We start from the raw sequence: 15,889 nt of genomic DNA, 5'->3' as shown, positions 1-15,889 counted from the left end.
CTCCCCTAGTAATACACGGAGGTTCTCCAATTTAAATTTAAAATTTGAAATATCTGAATCCAATCTGTTTGGATCAGAACCATCACCCACAGAATGAAGCTCTCCGTCCTCATGTTCTGCAAGCTGTGACGCAGTATCAGACATGGCCCTAGTATTATCAGCGCACTCTGTTCTCACCCCAGAGTGATCACGCTTGCCTCTTAGTTCTGGTAATTTAGCCAAAACTTCAGTCATAACAGTAGCCATATCTTGTAATGTTATCTGTAATGGCCGCCCAGATGTACTAGGCGCCATAATATCACGCACCTCCCGGGCGGGAGATGCAGGTACTGACACGTGAGGCGAGTTAGTCGGCATAACTCTCCCCTCGCTGTTTGGTGAAATTTGTTCAATTTGTACAGATTGGCTTTTATTTAAAGTAGCATCAATACAGTTAGTACATAAATTTCTATTGGGCTCCACCTTGGCATTGGAACAAATGACACAGATATCTTCCTCTGAATCAGACATGTTTAACACACTAGCAATAAACTTGCAACTTGGTTACAATCTTATTTAACAAAAACGTACTGTGCCTCAAAGAAGCACTAAACGATTAAATGACAGTTGAAATAATGAACTGAAAGACAGTTATAGCATCAATCCTTAAAAACAACACAACTTTTAGCAAAGGTTTGTTCCCATTAGTAAAGTAACAATAATTAAATTTGAAACATAAAAATTACAGAGCAACGTTTTTAATCACAGTCAATATATAAGTCTCACAGCTCTGCTGAGAGAATCTACCTCCCTCCAAAGAAGTTTGAAGACCCCTGAGTTCTGTTAGAGATGAACCGGATCATGCAGGAAATACAAGAGTAACTGACTGGAATTTTTTGATGCGTAGCAAAGAGCGCCAAAAACGGCCCCTCCCCCTCACACACAGCAGTGAGAGAGAAACGAAACTGTCACAATTAAAACAAGCAACTGCCAAGTGGAAAAATAATGCCCAAATATTTATTCACTCAGTACCTCAGAAAATGCAAACGATTCTACATTCCAGCAAAAACGTTTAACATAATAAATACCTATTAAAAGGTTTAATGTACTTTTAACAGAGTAATTCCGGTGAAATACCATCCCCAGAATACTGAAGTGTAGAGTATACATACATGTCATTATAACGGTATGGCAGGATTTTCTCATCAATTCCATTCAGAAAATAAAAACTGCTACATACCTCAATGCAGATTCATCTGCCCGCTGTCCCCTGATCTGAAGCTTTTACCTCCCTCAGATGGCCGAGAAACAGCAATATGATCTTAACTACTCTGGTTAAAATCATAGTAAAAACTCTGGTAGATTCTTCTTCAAACTCTGCCAGAGAGGCAATAACACGCTCCGGTGCTATTGTAAAATAACAAACTTTTGATTGAAGTTATAAAAACTAAGTATAATCACCATAGTCCTCTCACACATCCTATCTAGTTGTTGGGTGCAAGAGAATGACTGGGAGTGACGTAGAGGGGAGGAGCTATATGCAGCTCTGCTGGGTGAATCCTCTTGCATTTCCTGTTGGGGAGGAGTTATATCCCAGAAGTAATGATGACCCGTGGACTGATCACACATAACAGAAGAAATAAAGTCCACAAGTCAAATAACAAGCCAGGAGTCAAAACCAGAGCTGGTAGTGAGACGAGCCGAGTCAGGAGCCAAAGCGAATAGTCAGAGAGCCAGAATCAGGAACAAGGAAAACAGCAGAGTCAGGAACAAGCCAGGAATCAGGAACCAGGAAGGACGTCAGGCAGCCAGGTAATACACAGGAACTCTCACAAACTGTTCTGAGACAACGCAAAGGCAAAGCATACTGAACAGAGGCCCTTTAAATAATAAGTGATGACATCACAATTCTGAGACTGCATCCTGTCTCACATGGATGATGCACACCAGTTTGGCCATAAAAGGAAGTGCAGGAATTGAGCAGCATCCCCCACAATGCACCAAAGTCAGGAAGAGAGGTGAGTAAAATGGCTGCCAGCAGCACATGGCAAACACAACAGGGAAAAAACCCTGACAGCTCTGTAGTATTCTCACATAGAGTCCTGTTACCGTAGTATTAAGCTTATACTGTTGTTAAAGGCTTTACTAATTTTCTGCGCCTGTCTATGTTATTCTGTTAGAATAAAAGAGTGGTATGTTAGGAATTATTGTTAGCGTAAGTAGCGCCATCTTGTTCTTGGGCGCCATTTTGTATTTGGCATCCATCTTGTCTGAATAATCTTTATTATAAGTAGTTTATTCTCTAGTGAGAAATATATTTTTGTTATTATTCTCTGCAAAGCTAGTTAACCTTGTAGAAGTTCCTGGCAAGATGTCCGGAAGTCCGTTATCTAGGTAAGAGGCCCAAATGACCTTGCTGTAAGCTAAAAATAGACGCACAGATGTACTTTCGCTGCTGTTATAAGAAATACTCCTCTTTCTCTCATATATTTTAATAAGCTTCTTTTGTTCATGAAATATGGTATGATATGACGTGGTCATAACGTGTCATCAAGTTAACCCTGTATGCTGTACTTGCTGTCTATAAGACATGTTGTGTGTCTTTCAATAAACAGAACAGGTTTAGATCATTGCTGCGTGGTCTGAATTCTATTCTCATAGATGTCCTGAATAAATAATGTATTAATATCCAGTTGGTACGGTGTGCCCGATGCCTAACAAAAACTTTTCACAACTTACTAAGCCCCTGACAAACCTCACAAAGTCTACCAGTAAATTCCACTGGGATAATCAGACTCAATCAGTTTTTGACAAATTAAAGGAAGAATTTAAATTACCACTGCCCAAATCTTAAGGTTCCCAAATTCGAATCTGCAGTATGTTCTTGAGATCGATGCTTCCAATTCAGCAATTGGAGCCATCCTTTCTCAAAGAGAAAATCTCACCGAACCATTACATCCAGTTGCTTACTTTTCCCGTGTTCTCACTTCCGCAGAGGAACACTACCCAATTGGTGAAAAGGAACTACTTGCCATTAAATGTTAATTAGGACATTGGCGACATCTACTAGAAGGAACCTCATCCCCAGTTCTAATCTATACTGATCACAGGAACCTTCGGTACCTGAAGACTAATCGTACTTTGACTTCACATCAGGTACGGTGGAATCTCTTTTTCACTAGGTTTAATTATCTCATCACGTATCTCCTGGCTCAGAAAAACAGAAAAGCTGACGCCCTATCAAGACAGTTCGAAGATACCATAATCCCCCAAGTTCAATCACTACTCATACCACTTGAGCGAATTATCAGATTTACCATAGAACAACAACACTTGTTCTTAAGGAAACAGTCTAATGACAGAACCCAACCAACACCTGATGTGCAACTAGACGCAGATGGTCTCTACTACCATGATAAATTACTTTATGTTCCCCCTACGTTAAGGAATATGATTCTACAAAGTATCCACGACTCTCCTCTTACTGGACACCCAGGGGTCAACAAATCCCAAGAACTTGTTAAACGCTTCTTTTGGTGGCCACACTTTCTTAAGAACATTGAGCAGTATGTATTATCATGTAAGGTTTGTTCGACTACAAAGAAAGAAAAAAAGGCTCCCTATGGTCAGTTAATCACACTTCAACTCCAGACAGACCCTCCAACAGAAATAACACTATCATGGTAGTGGTAGATTTATTTAGTAAAATAATACACTTTGTATCTTATCACAAATTACCCACGGCTTATGAAACGGTTCAACTTATCATCTCCAATATCTTCAAAATACACAGACTTCCTAAGTCCATCACTTCTGATAGAGGATCACAGTTCACTAGTAAATTTTGGACCCATCTTTGTCATACTCTAAATATTTCAAAACGACTTAGTACCTAATTTCATCCCCAAAGTAATGGACAAACAGAGAAAATGAATCAATGGCTGGAACAGTACTTGAGATGTTTTACAACTACCAGACAGGACAACTGGACCTCTCTGCTACCCTACGCTGAGTTCTCCTTCAACAATACTGTCCATTCCTCTATGAAGTTCTCACCATTTTTTATTAATTACGGATTCCATCCTTCCTTTCATTGGGAGTCTACTTCGGACTCTGTTTGTCCAATGGTAAATGATCTGATAAACACTATTTCTGATTTGTTTGCTCTCATCAAGGATAACATAAACCATGCAAAGAACCTTCATAAGATCTACTATGATAAACACAGAACACCGTCTCCTGATTATTCCATAGGAGACTATGTTTGGTTGTATACCCGCAATTTGAAACTGCCATACCCAGCGAGAAAATTATCCTCGGTTTATGTGGGACCTTTTCCAATTACACGAATTGTGAACCCTAACGCGTTTACCCTTGCTCTACTAGATTCCATGAAAACGCATCCTACATTTCATGTCTCTTTACTGAAACCTTACAGGCAATTCCGTAACTTCAATGTAAATACTCCTATTGTACCCAACCTCCCGGATACAGCTCTTGAATACAAGGTACATTCTATCTTGGATTCCTGCCGACTTCGTGGACAACTTCAGTATTTGATCCACTGGAAGGGTTTCCCTAAGGAGGATGACTCCTGGGAGCCTGATTCTAACTTGTCTGCTCCCAGGCTCATTGCTCAGTTCCATCGTAGGCACCCGGATAGGCCCTCTGTGGATCCACAGAGGTGATCCTTGTGGGGGGTGTCCTGTCATATGTGCTACTATTTTGTTTATTTCCATTTAACAGATTCTCTTGTATATACCTTTAAGCTTTTGTGACACTCCCCTAACACCTTCTATAAATCCTTAATCAAGCCTTACACCTTTTGCTTGGTAATTCTAGCCTTAACAGGAAGTATCCAGCCTTCTGTACTAACTGCTTGCGCAGATCTTTCACACCAGTCTTTGCTCAGCTGTTTGCAGTCTAACAGTTCCCTGCCTGATCAGCCGTCCTTGCGGTGACGTCACACACCAACTCCACTTGGAACCTATGAGCCAGCTCCTACAGCCATGGCCGCATCTACTGTCTCTTGCTACCAGAGTCTGTAACTCCGCACAACCTCCTGGGACCTCTTAAAGTAAGTCCTTATCCATGACTGTTACAGACTACTCCGTGTACAGATTGAACTTTCTCCAGTGTCATAATTTGTGTGCTTGAATCGGATACATGGTGTCAGTTTAACTAAGATCTGTGAATTTACATCCTATCACGCTACAGAGCATTTCTACAGATAATTATTTACTTATATGTTTACTAGTTTTGAACTGTATTTAACCACTCAATATATGGCCAGATCAGTTGCTATATATCCTCTGCTCACCACTTATTATATTATATTAACTGTTTGTATCCCTGAACGAACATAGGATTCCTGTTCCCCAGTAAGTTTTCTTACTCTTTACCCCTGTTATCAGGGAAACGTTCAAACAAACTCCATATCCCTTGTTAACTTTCAAACTGGTTTATTTTATTCTGCAGCTGAGGTTCATACCCTTAAAATTACATTACTCCTCTTTTCTAGGGAGTCAGCATTTGACAGTGACGTTCTTTGTCAGCCCGATTCCACCCCCATCCGCCGGCCATTGCCCCACACACCATCTTCCCCCGAGATAAGCTCCAAAACCAATCCCCCCGGCTGCATTCATGAATAACTTCAGATAAGAGTCTAACACTTCCGGCTGGGGAATAATGGATCTCCCATTGAAATCATCCAGGAAATCCAACCACACCTTCAAATCTTCCTTGTGCTGTTTAGTAATGCACACTTGATGGTGAGGATGGTTCACCCCCGCTATGGCCAAAGAGAGACGTCTCTCAAGCACCCTCACCACTGGAATAATATGACAGGCGAAATTTAGCTTCCCTAGTAAGGACTGCAACTCCCTTAACGTCACCTTCTGCTTTCCCAAGAAAACCGCCAATGCCGACTTCAGGTCTGTCAACTTGTCTTCCGGCAAGCTGCACTCCATTTTGATCGAATCAATGTGGATTCCCAAGAAATTCACTGACGTGTAGGGTCCCTCAGTTTTTTCCTCCGCCACCAGGATTCCAAACTCCTCTGCTACTCCCTGAAACGCCTTTAATAACTGTTGGCACTCGCTGCCGTTATGCTGTCCTACAAACAGGTAATCATCCAGGTAGTGAACCACAGATGAAACTCCCGCCCGCCGTGCCACCACCCATTCAACGGAAAAAAACACCACCCATTCAACGAAAAAAACCTGCATTTTTTAAATATGAACATGAAATTGAACAACCCATAGGAAGCGCTAAGTCTACGAAATATGAACCGTCAAAGAAGCATCCCAATAAATGGTGACAGGTTGGGTGTACCGGGAGCAGCCGAAAAGCAGCCTTCACATCTACTTTATCCAATAAGCCCCATTACCCACTTTCCATACTAATGCAGAAGCTCTGTCAAAGGAGGAGTATCAAACCGCAGCCAGTGCTGGGTCAATTCCATCGTTCACCGAAGATCCTTTTGGATATGATAGATGATGTATCATCCGAAATTGACCGGGTATCTTTTTAGGTACCATACCCAGTGGTGACACCTGCAAATTGTCCATGGGGCACTCTATAAAGGGGCCCGCCATACGCCCTAATTGCACCTCCTTGTTCAGTTTGCCCCTCACCACTTCCGGATACTCCCTAGCAGACTTCAAATTCCAATGGACCCGTGACCCTGGTTGCTCCATAAATGGTATCTGAAAACCAGAACTAAAACCCACAATAACTCTGCGTCCGCCCTCCTACCGTACCATTCTAACCAGGGGACCATCTTTCTTACCTTCACTGGCATCCGAGCCCGAAACAACCACGTCCCCTGCTTTTCCTCCTGGTCTCCCCTTTCTGAAACACTTTGCCTGGGGGTGCAAATCCCCACAATTGGTGCACTCATGCTTGTACTTACATGCGCTACTGAATTTACATGTTCCATCATTGAATTGGTAGCAGAGACCTTTTCTGATAGCCACTGCTGTTCCACTTGAATCGGTGCCTCCATAGCTGGTACTCGACCCCCGAAAGGACTGATGACCCCTCAATGGCGTCATGATCTCCAGCCATATCCCTATGTCTCGGTCATCCCACCTCATATCTGGTCTCACTGCGATCCTTTGCCTCAACTGATCATCGTACTTCCACCAGGCCATTTTCCCTCATACGTCCTGTAGGCAGATGCGATTTCATCGTAGTAGCAGAACAACGCTGCCCCTTGATCCGGGCATTTTTCCACAATGACACTGGCTAATATGCAGAAAGCCCTGTATCAATTTGCAAACGTCTTCGGTAGTTTTCTATACCTCTTTTTTCCTCCTCTTTTTTTACCGGCTCCGCCGTAGAATCCTCCTTGATCTCCACAGATTGATCCAGAGGCAGTAACAAACAAATCTCCAGGAACTCCCTTTTCCAAATTTTTTTCCTTCACTTCGGTTGTCAAATGTAGGCCTAACGGCCCTATAGAACACAGACATGATCTTCTCAACACTTCCTCTGACACCTTCAGCCCTGCTCTACCAGACCCGGTCCCCACCGTCACTGGGTTCCCCACTGTGACAGGCCCTGAACCCGTATTTGTCCATGCCTGTCAGGGTGCCAGGAATCAGACTGAGACGAGAAGTGCAAAAATAATCACACCTTTATTAATAACAAACAATAATAAAAAGTCCACAAGTCAAATAACAAGCCAGGAGTCAAAGCCAGAGCTGGTAGTCAGACGAGCCGAGTCACGAGCCAAAGCGAGTGGTCAGACGAGCCGAGTCAGGAACCAGGAGGGACATCAAACAGCCAGGTAATACACAGGAACAGGAACTCACAAAAAGGTCTGAGACAACGCAAGGGCAAAACATACTGAACAGAGGCCCATGAAAGAAGGCGGCATTAAGGGCTTCATTGTTCCAACCTACCTCTGCGGCAAGTGTACGGAACTCAATGGCATACTGAGCAACAGATCTCATACCTTGCTGAATGGACATGAGTTATTTTTCTCCCACAAGGGATTAGTACAGGCAAGAGCTGTGTCAGAGAGTAACGAGATGAAAAATCCCACCTTAGCTCTGTCAGAGGGAAACGCCTGAGGTAACAACTCAAAGTAAATGCCAACCTGGTTCAAAAACCCTCTGCACTGAATAGGATCGCCTCCATGTTGCTGAGGTAGAGGTGCAGAACCGGATATGCACCTGGTAGGACAAGGTGCAGCACCGGAAACAGGAGCAGCCATAACTTGTGGGACACTCTGGTCCAAATGTGCAGTGCGAGTCAGCAGGGTTTGCAGGGCTAGTGCAAATTGATCCAAGCGGTGATCCTGTTCATCCATCCTGGAAATGATGGTAGGTAAAGGTGGATTATTAGCACCATCAGGATTCATGGCCCTTGCGTAATGTCAGGGTGCCAGGAATCAGACTGAGACGAGAAGTGCAAAAATAATCACACCTTTATTAATAACAAACAATAATTAAAAGTCCACAAGTCAAATAACAAGGCAGGAGTCAAAGCCAGAGCTGGTAGTCAGACGAGCCGAGTCACGAGCCAAAGCGAGTAGTCAGACAAGCCGAGTCAGGAACCAGGAGGGACATCAGACAGCCAGGTAATACACAGGAACAGGAACTCACAAACAGGTCTGAGACAACGCAAGGGCAAAGCATACAGAGGCCCTTTCAGAATTGTGATGTCACTTATTATTTAGACTGCAACCTGTCTTACACGGATGATGTACAACAGTCTGGCCATAAGAGGGTGTGCAGGAAATTAGCAGCATCACACACTCTGCACCAGATTCAGCAAGAAAAGGTAAGCAAAATGGCTGCAAGCAGCACATGGCAAACAAAGCAGGGAAAAAAGCATGACAATGCCCCAGCCACATTCGCTCTACCGTCTGTCTGCCATGCCTTCTTCCCTGAATGCCTCCGTGATCTGGAGCGAGACCTCCGTGTCCTGGTTCAGTCCCTTGCTGACTGCTCTATCCTTCCCCAGGTTGAAGAGAGATCCGGTCCCTGTCCCTGCCTCTCCTGGGCAGCGGAGAGTGTGGACGCCCTCTGCCGTGTTCTGGTCCCACCTGGCTGCTCCTCCTCTTGCCCCTGGCACGGCCAGGACTCAGTCTTCTCTTCAGCAATGGAAAAGGTTTAGGCCGTAAGGCGTTCTTCCGTTCATCCCTCTCCCTAGCCATCCCTTCTGGAGAATGGCTATACTCCCCTCTGACCACCTGCCTTCCCCTTTGGCCAGAGTCCCCCACCCTGCCGTCTGCTCCTGCTGTAAATAACTGCAGTCAAAGCTGCAGCATCACTCACCCTGCTTATCTCCACTTGTCCCGCTGAAGTGCCCTCCTCCGGATCATCCTCCCAAAAATCACTCTACCGGTCTAACAGGTGCAAGGAGTCCCCCACAACCTCAAAAAGCTCCATATTCAGGTCCTGCGTCTCTGCAGGGAACACAGGCTCCCCTATTTAAATATACAAAGATACTGTGAAAAGCCCCCAGTCAGCCCGCCCGACCACCCCAGATGCCCCCTGAAGGAGGGCAAACCCAGCAGGGGATGGAGAAAGGGCAGAAAAAGGGGGAGAAAGGGTCAGAGGGGGAAGGTCATGCTATTTTACCCAAACCATATGATAAATAGTGGTCCATAACCATATGACAAGTAGGGCCATAGTATATATTATTGAACATTAACCCTCTGAATAACTCAAAGCATGTACCACCTCACATGCATGGCCGCACTGAGTTGACACCTGAACAGTAAAATATATATATTTATTTTATAATCCACCTCCCTTTAGTGTTACCTGCATTACAGGAGCATATCCTCCTCTGCCCCCCCCCCACTATCTTACCCTGAGCCCCTGGAGCATCCACCATGTGGTCCCCCATCCCAGCTAACTGAACCCTTACCACTATTAGGGAATGACCCTATAGCCCCTGTAGCTAACTGCCGGTGCCCTAGCTCTCTTAACCTAGGAGTGTCCTCATCCTACCGATACCCCTTTCCATCCCAAAGTACCCCTGACCGTACTACCTGAACCCTACCTCATTTCCCTTATCCGCTACCTAATACTGTCCCCCGCTTCCCAGCCCTATATACCACATAGGCCGTCCGGCACCCCCCCCTTTCTATGAAGCAAATGCCCTTGCATATCCCCTGTCGTCTTATCTCCGCAATCATCACTTGTAGGCCACCCCATGCCATTGGTAGTTCAGTGCGACTTACCGGTTCCTCCTGCTTGTACTTATGTTGTACTTATATACCGCATATACACTCACATGCATACAGTACTTATATACTGCATACTCACACACAGTACTCATATACATGCATACAGTAAGTATACATACTTATATACTGTATATACACACACACATACAGTACTCATACTTTATATACACACATACATACTTGTATACTGCATACACAGACAGTACTTATATTCTATATATACACACACAGTACTCATATACATGCATACAGTAAGTATACATACCTATATACAGGGAGTGCAGAATTATTAGGCAAGTTGTATTTTTGAGGATTAATTGTATTATTGAACAACAACCATGTTCTCAATGAACCCAAAAAACATTAATATCAAAGCTGAATAGTTTTGGAAGTAGTTTTTAGTTATAGCTATTTTAGGGGGATATCTGTGTGTGCAGGTGACTATTACTGTGCATAATTATTAGGCAACTTAACAAAAAACAAATATATACCCATTTCAATTATTTATTTTTACCAGTGAAACCAATATAACATCTCAACATTCACAAATATACATTTCTGACATTCAAAAACAAAACAAAAACAAATCAGTGACCAATATAGCCACCTTTCTTTGCAAGGACACTCAAAAGCCTGCCATCCATGGATTCTGTCAGTGTTTTGATCTGTTCACCATCAACATTGCGTGCAGCAGCAACCACAGCCTCCCAGACACTGTTCAGAGAGGTGTACTGTTTTCCCTCCTTGTAAATCTCACATTTGATGATGGACCACAGGTTCTCAATGGGGTTCAGATCGGGTGAACAAGGAGGCCATGTCATTAGATTTTCTTCTTTTATACCCTTTCTTGCCAGCCACGCTGTGGAGTACTTGGACGCGTGTGATGGAGCATTGTCCTGCATGAAAATCATGTTTTTCTTGAAGGATGCAGACTTCTTCCTGTACCACTGCTTGAAGAAGGTGTCTTCCAGAAACTGGCAGTAGGACTGGGAGTTGAGCTTGACTCCATCCTCAACCCGAAAAGGCCCCACAAGCTCATCTTTGATGATACCAGCCCAAACCAGTACTCCACCTCCACCTTGCTGGCGTCTGAGTCGGACTGGAGCTCTCTGCCCTTTACCAATCCAGCCACGGGCCCATCCATCTGGCCCATCAAGACTAACTCTCATTTCATCAGTCCATAAAACCTTAGAAATATCAGTCTTGAGATATTTCTTGGCCCAGTCTTGACGTTTCAGCTTGTGTGTCTTCTTCAGTGGTGGTCGTCTTTCAGCCTTTCTTACCTTGGCCATGTCTCTGAGTATTGCACACCTTGTGCTTTTGGGCACTCCAGTGATGTTGCAGCTCTGAAATATGGCCAAACTGGTGGCAAGTGGCATCTTGGCAGCTGCACGCTTGACTTTTCTCAGTTCATGGGCAGTTATTTTGCGCCTTGGTTTTTCCACACGCTTCTTGCGACCCTGTTGACTATTTTGAATGAAACGCTTGATTGTTCGATGATCACGCTTCAGAAGCTTTACAATTTTAAGAGTGCTGCATCCCTCTGCAAGATATCTCACTATTTTTTACTTTTCTGAGCCTGTCAAGTCCTTCTTTTGACCCATTTTGCCAAAGGAAAGGAAGTTGCCTAATAATTATGCACACCTGATATAGGGTGTTGATGTCATTAGACCACACCCCTTCTCATTACAGAGATGCACATCACCTAATATGCTTAATTGGTAGTAGGCTTTCGAGACTATACAGCTTGGAGTAAGACAACATGCATAAAGAGGATGATGTGGTCAAAATACTCATTTGCCTAATAATTCTGCACTCCCTGTACTGTATATACAAACACACATAGATACAGTACTTATATACTGTATGTACACACACAGTACTTTTATACTGTAAATACACATACACACACATATAAACACACAGTACTTAGTGGTATTTTGGAGCACAAAACTTACCACTTGTAACATGAGCACAATGAACACACCACTCTAAGGGGGTATATTTATTAATGTGCGAGCAGACATAATACAATGTAGCATATCATGTCCGCTGCACATCCATACACTGTCGGCATTTATCATTGCACCAACAGTTCTTGTGAATTGCTTGTGCAATGCCGCCCCCTGTATTCGATCGGTTGATTTCTGTCCGCGGCCTCAGAGGAGGCAGACAAGTTATGGAACAGCGGTCTTTAGACTTCTGTTTCAGCTCGCCGGAAACAAGGGGCATCAAGCTCCATATGGAACTTGATACATCGGCCCATAATAATCATCCACTTGCAATTGCACACAACCTTTTCAAGTATTTGAGCTGTAATAAAAGTGTCTCAAATAAGAAATTGTTATTGTTCACTGTTGCTATACACAGTGTAAGACATGCGCACACTCCTGAACATATATAGATACGTACACTCTTTAACAATGGATTACAAGAGAACAGAAATAAATTGGAAGTGTTTTTTTAATGTTCTATTCTTTAGGGCTTTCAGTAATTTGTTGTTTTGTATTTCAGGTTAATGCTGAGATCTCTATCCCTTGATTTGATTATGAATGAAGATTCTTAAGTGATAACCAAATGTTAGTTTAGAAAAGTACACAGATAGCAGCGGAAACCACAGTATCACATAGTAGCTAGTAGGGCAAGGAGAGCAGTGCATAGAGAGGCCAGGAACTACTGCAGTTATAGCTGGCTCTGTGTACAGTGGTGCCAAGACAGGAAGTAGTCTTTGTTCTATAGTGAGAAGGGAACTAATGAATCTTACACACAAATACTTTATAAAAATATAATATACAGTAACTAAACCTGGCTGTGGCTCCTCATATCAGCAGTGCCCTATCTGGCTGTTTGAAATCAGCAGAATTTAGGCTGGCAGCCACAAAGGAGTAAGATGGACTAGTAACTTATCTGTTATTGTGAGTCATCCTTCACCCTTGGTTAGTCTGCACCAGAGGAAACGCACATCCTTCCTGTTCAATTATGGTGGTCGGATTTTCTGTACAACTCTGTGGCGGCCATCTTGGAAACTCTGACACCATATTTGAAAAGGCAAATTCACACACCTTCCTTATGCTGTGAGCCCTGTTTTGCAAGGTGGGCACGCAGAGGGGATGGGGCATTATACAAGTAGAGCCTCTGATACAGGCCCCCTGTAGCTATACCAATACTGATTGCAGGGCTAGATGGACCTCCTAGAGGTGGTGCCTGGTCTGGACTGAGGCCTCTGACACCCTCAGATAATATATACGTGCACATATTCCATATAAACCCGGCACAAAGAGCAGTCTCTCTCTCTCATCTCCACTATAAGCTCACAGCTGTGATTTAGAATTCCTGCAGTGTTTATACAAATGGGCATCTCCACGGAAAAACAAACAATAAGCATTTTATTAACATTGTATTATATATATTGCCCTGCCTTCCTCAACTCATGTGTGCTGCCATGTTGTCTCACACTTAATTCCAGTGCTGAGCTGTTTGCACATGTGCAGCCACTCTCTTTCAGTGTAACCTAGGTTACATATTGGCAGCACCCATGACTAGAGGGAGGTACATGAAATGTATTTGGTGTTTAATGTCCCTTTAATAATGCTTCTCCTTAAGCACAATAGACAAACACAAGATACAATTAAAGCATTTCATCCTCCACCAGACCCCAGTGTTCAAGTCACTTCTGGTAGGATGATGTTTCATGCGAATGCCTCTAGAACCTTCTCAGTACAGTATCCCTGGAGGAACAATTAACCTCAATGTCTTTCATCCACTATACTGCAGATTTTGTAAAGATGATGGCAATGCTTTTTTTTATTTTATACAGTCCTAAGATTCCACCTTATACTGTATTATAAAACTGGTTTCCCTCTTATGTGTATTTTGGTATTTGAAATAGATGTTTTTGCTCATTGAAATCACAACCCATTTTTCTCATCAACATTCCCATTCAAATTGGCTGAACCTGCAGGTAGAGCAGATCTCATATTATCTATCTTTCTATATATCTATACACAAAGGCCTCCTTGTCTAATCTCTCTTACTATACACCCATATTCAATACACCCCCACTGGGAGGTTGCTTTTTTTTTTGCTGGCTCTTGTTTACATAGCTTTTCTATGGAGAATAGTGCAGTATTTATATTTTACGTATAGGTCTTAACAGGCAAAGTCAGCTATTTAAAATGTCAAATAAATGAGCTATCTGTAAGTAATGTAATACCATAGGTAAAATTCATAATTTAGAATACATTAAAAAGGGAGGAATTTACAACGTTCCTTTAAACCATGTCTTAAAGGGAAATTATCATAAATAATAATACCAGTAAAGGCTACAGAAAAAAAGTGATAGGGAACGATGAATCCACCACAAATAATTTACCCTAAGTCCTAAAACAAAATAGTTTAAATGTTCTTTCTCATCTCTTTCAGGATTGCCGGTTGGGTTCTTGGAGTAATCTTTGCAGGATGCCCACCCCTAGGGAGAGCAGCAACAGTCTTGCATTTTTTTGATTTGTAGACAGTTTCTCTTATCTTGATGAAGACCCAGGCCTTTAGCAATGCTTTTGTAACCTTTCCAGCTTCACACGTCTCTATAATGCATCTTCTAAGGTCCAGTGAAAGTTGTTGGGATAGGCTCATGATTCACACTAACCAGAAGAACAGATTTGTCCGTAGGATTTGTGTGTTATTTAAAGGGAAAGGGCACCTGTGCAACCTACACCTCTAAGTTCACCTCCATTGTGAAACACTTTATCCCAAATACCTTTTGGGGAAGTACTGAACATCCTCTGTGTTAAAGGGACATAAAACTAAAAAAAAAAAATTATTTCATGATTCAGACAGAGAATACAATTTTAAACAACTTTCCAATTTACTTCTATTATCTAATTTGCTTCATGCTCTTGATATCCTTTGTTGTAGAAGCAGCAGTGCATTACTGGGAGCAAGTTAATGCATTGGATGAGCCAATAACACAAGGCATATATTTGCAGCCACCAATCAGCAGCTTCTATGCCTACCTAGATATCATTTTCAAGAAAACATGCTGAGAAAACACAACAAATTAGATAAGAAAAGTACAATGGAAAGTTGTTTAAAATCACCTGGTCTATCTGAATCATGAAACAAAAAAATTGGGTTTTGTGTTCCTTTAAAAGCTTCTCCGCGTCTCACTTTTTCCAGCCCTGCACTGTGAATGATTACTCAATGTCTTCAATAAAAATGTGAAAAGTACAACGGGTTGTGTGTTATTAATTTAGTTAGATTGGATTTGTCTATAATTGTGACTTAGATGAAGATCAGACACATTTCTTGCAACTGTATATCCTAAAGTTTACTACATGTATTGGGCGTATTATGGCCTAGGCCAACAAGGCCGGTGCCTAGGGCAGCAGATTTGGGATGGGCAGCACATCTGTCTTATCCTCTCTCTGAAAGCCAGCACACAGCTATAAAGTGCAGGCTTTTACAGAGAAGACAAGGCACATGCGCTGATTAAGCTCACTCTTTGCAGGCAGTGCTCCTTTAAACCGTTGCTTCATTTAGATCCGCATTTTTACAGTGGAAAAGTTCTTGGTGAGAAACTTGACCGGGGATACGCTTCCAAGGTGAGGCTGGAGGAGAAGACCTTGTGCCGATATGCTGCCTCCCCTTATCAGCTGTGGTGGGTCTGCAAGAGCAGTGCTTATTGCAGGTCTTAGCAGCTAACAG

General features: G+C 42.8%; 1 long non-coding RNA gene across 1 annotated transcript; it reads left to right on the top strand.

Annotated features, from left to right (window-relative positions):
- Positions 1-1,619: 1,619 nt before the first annotated feature.
- Positions 1,620-15,415, top strand: LOC128639620 (uncharacterized). The gene is made up of 2 exons (XR_008399232.1): positions 1,620-1,997; positions 14,609-15,415. It is a non-coding gene; the product is annotated as an uncharacterized LOC128639620 (long non-coding RNA).
- Positions 15,416-15,889: the final 474 nt, after the last annotated feature.

Source organism: Bombina bombina, chromosome 9 (assembly GCF_027579735.1).
Source record: "Bombina bombina isolate aBomBom1 chromosome 9, aBomBom1.pri, whole genome shotgun sequence".
NCBI lineage: Eukaryota > Metazoa > Chordata > Amphibia > Anura > Bombinatoridae > Bombina > Bombina bombina.
Note: the sequence above shows the minus strand (reverse complement) of the source record. Positions and strands in the feature narration are given on the sequence as shown.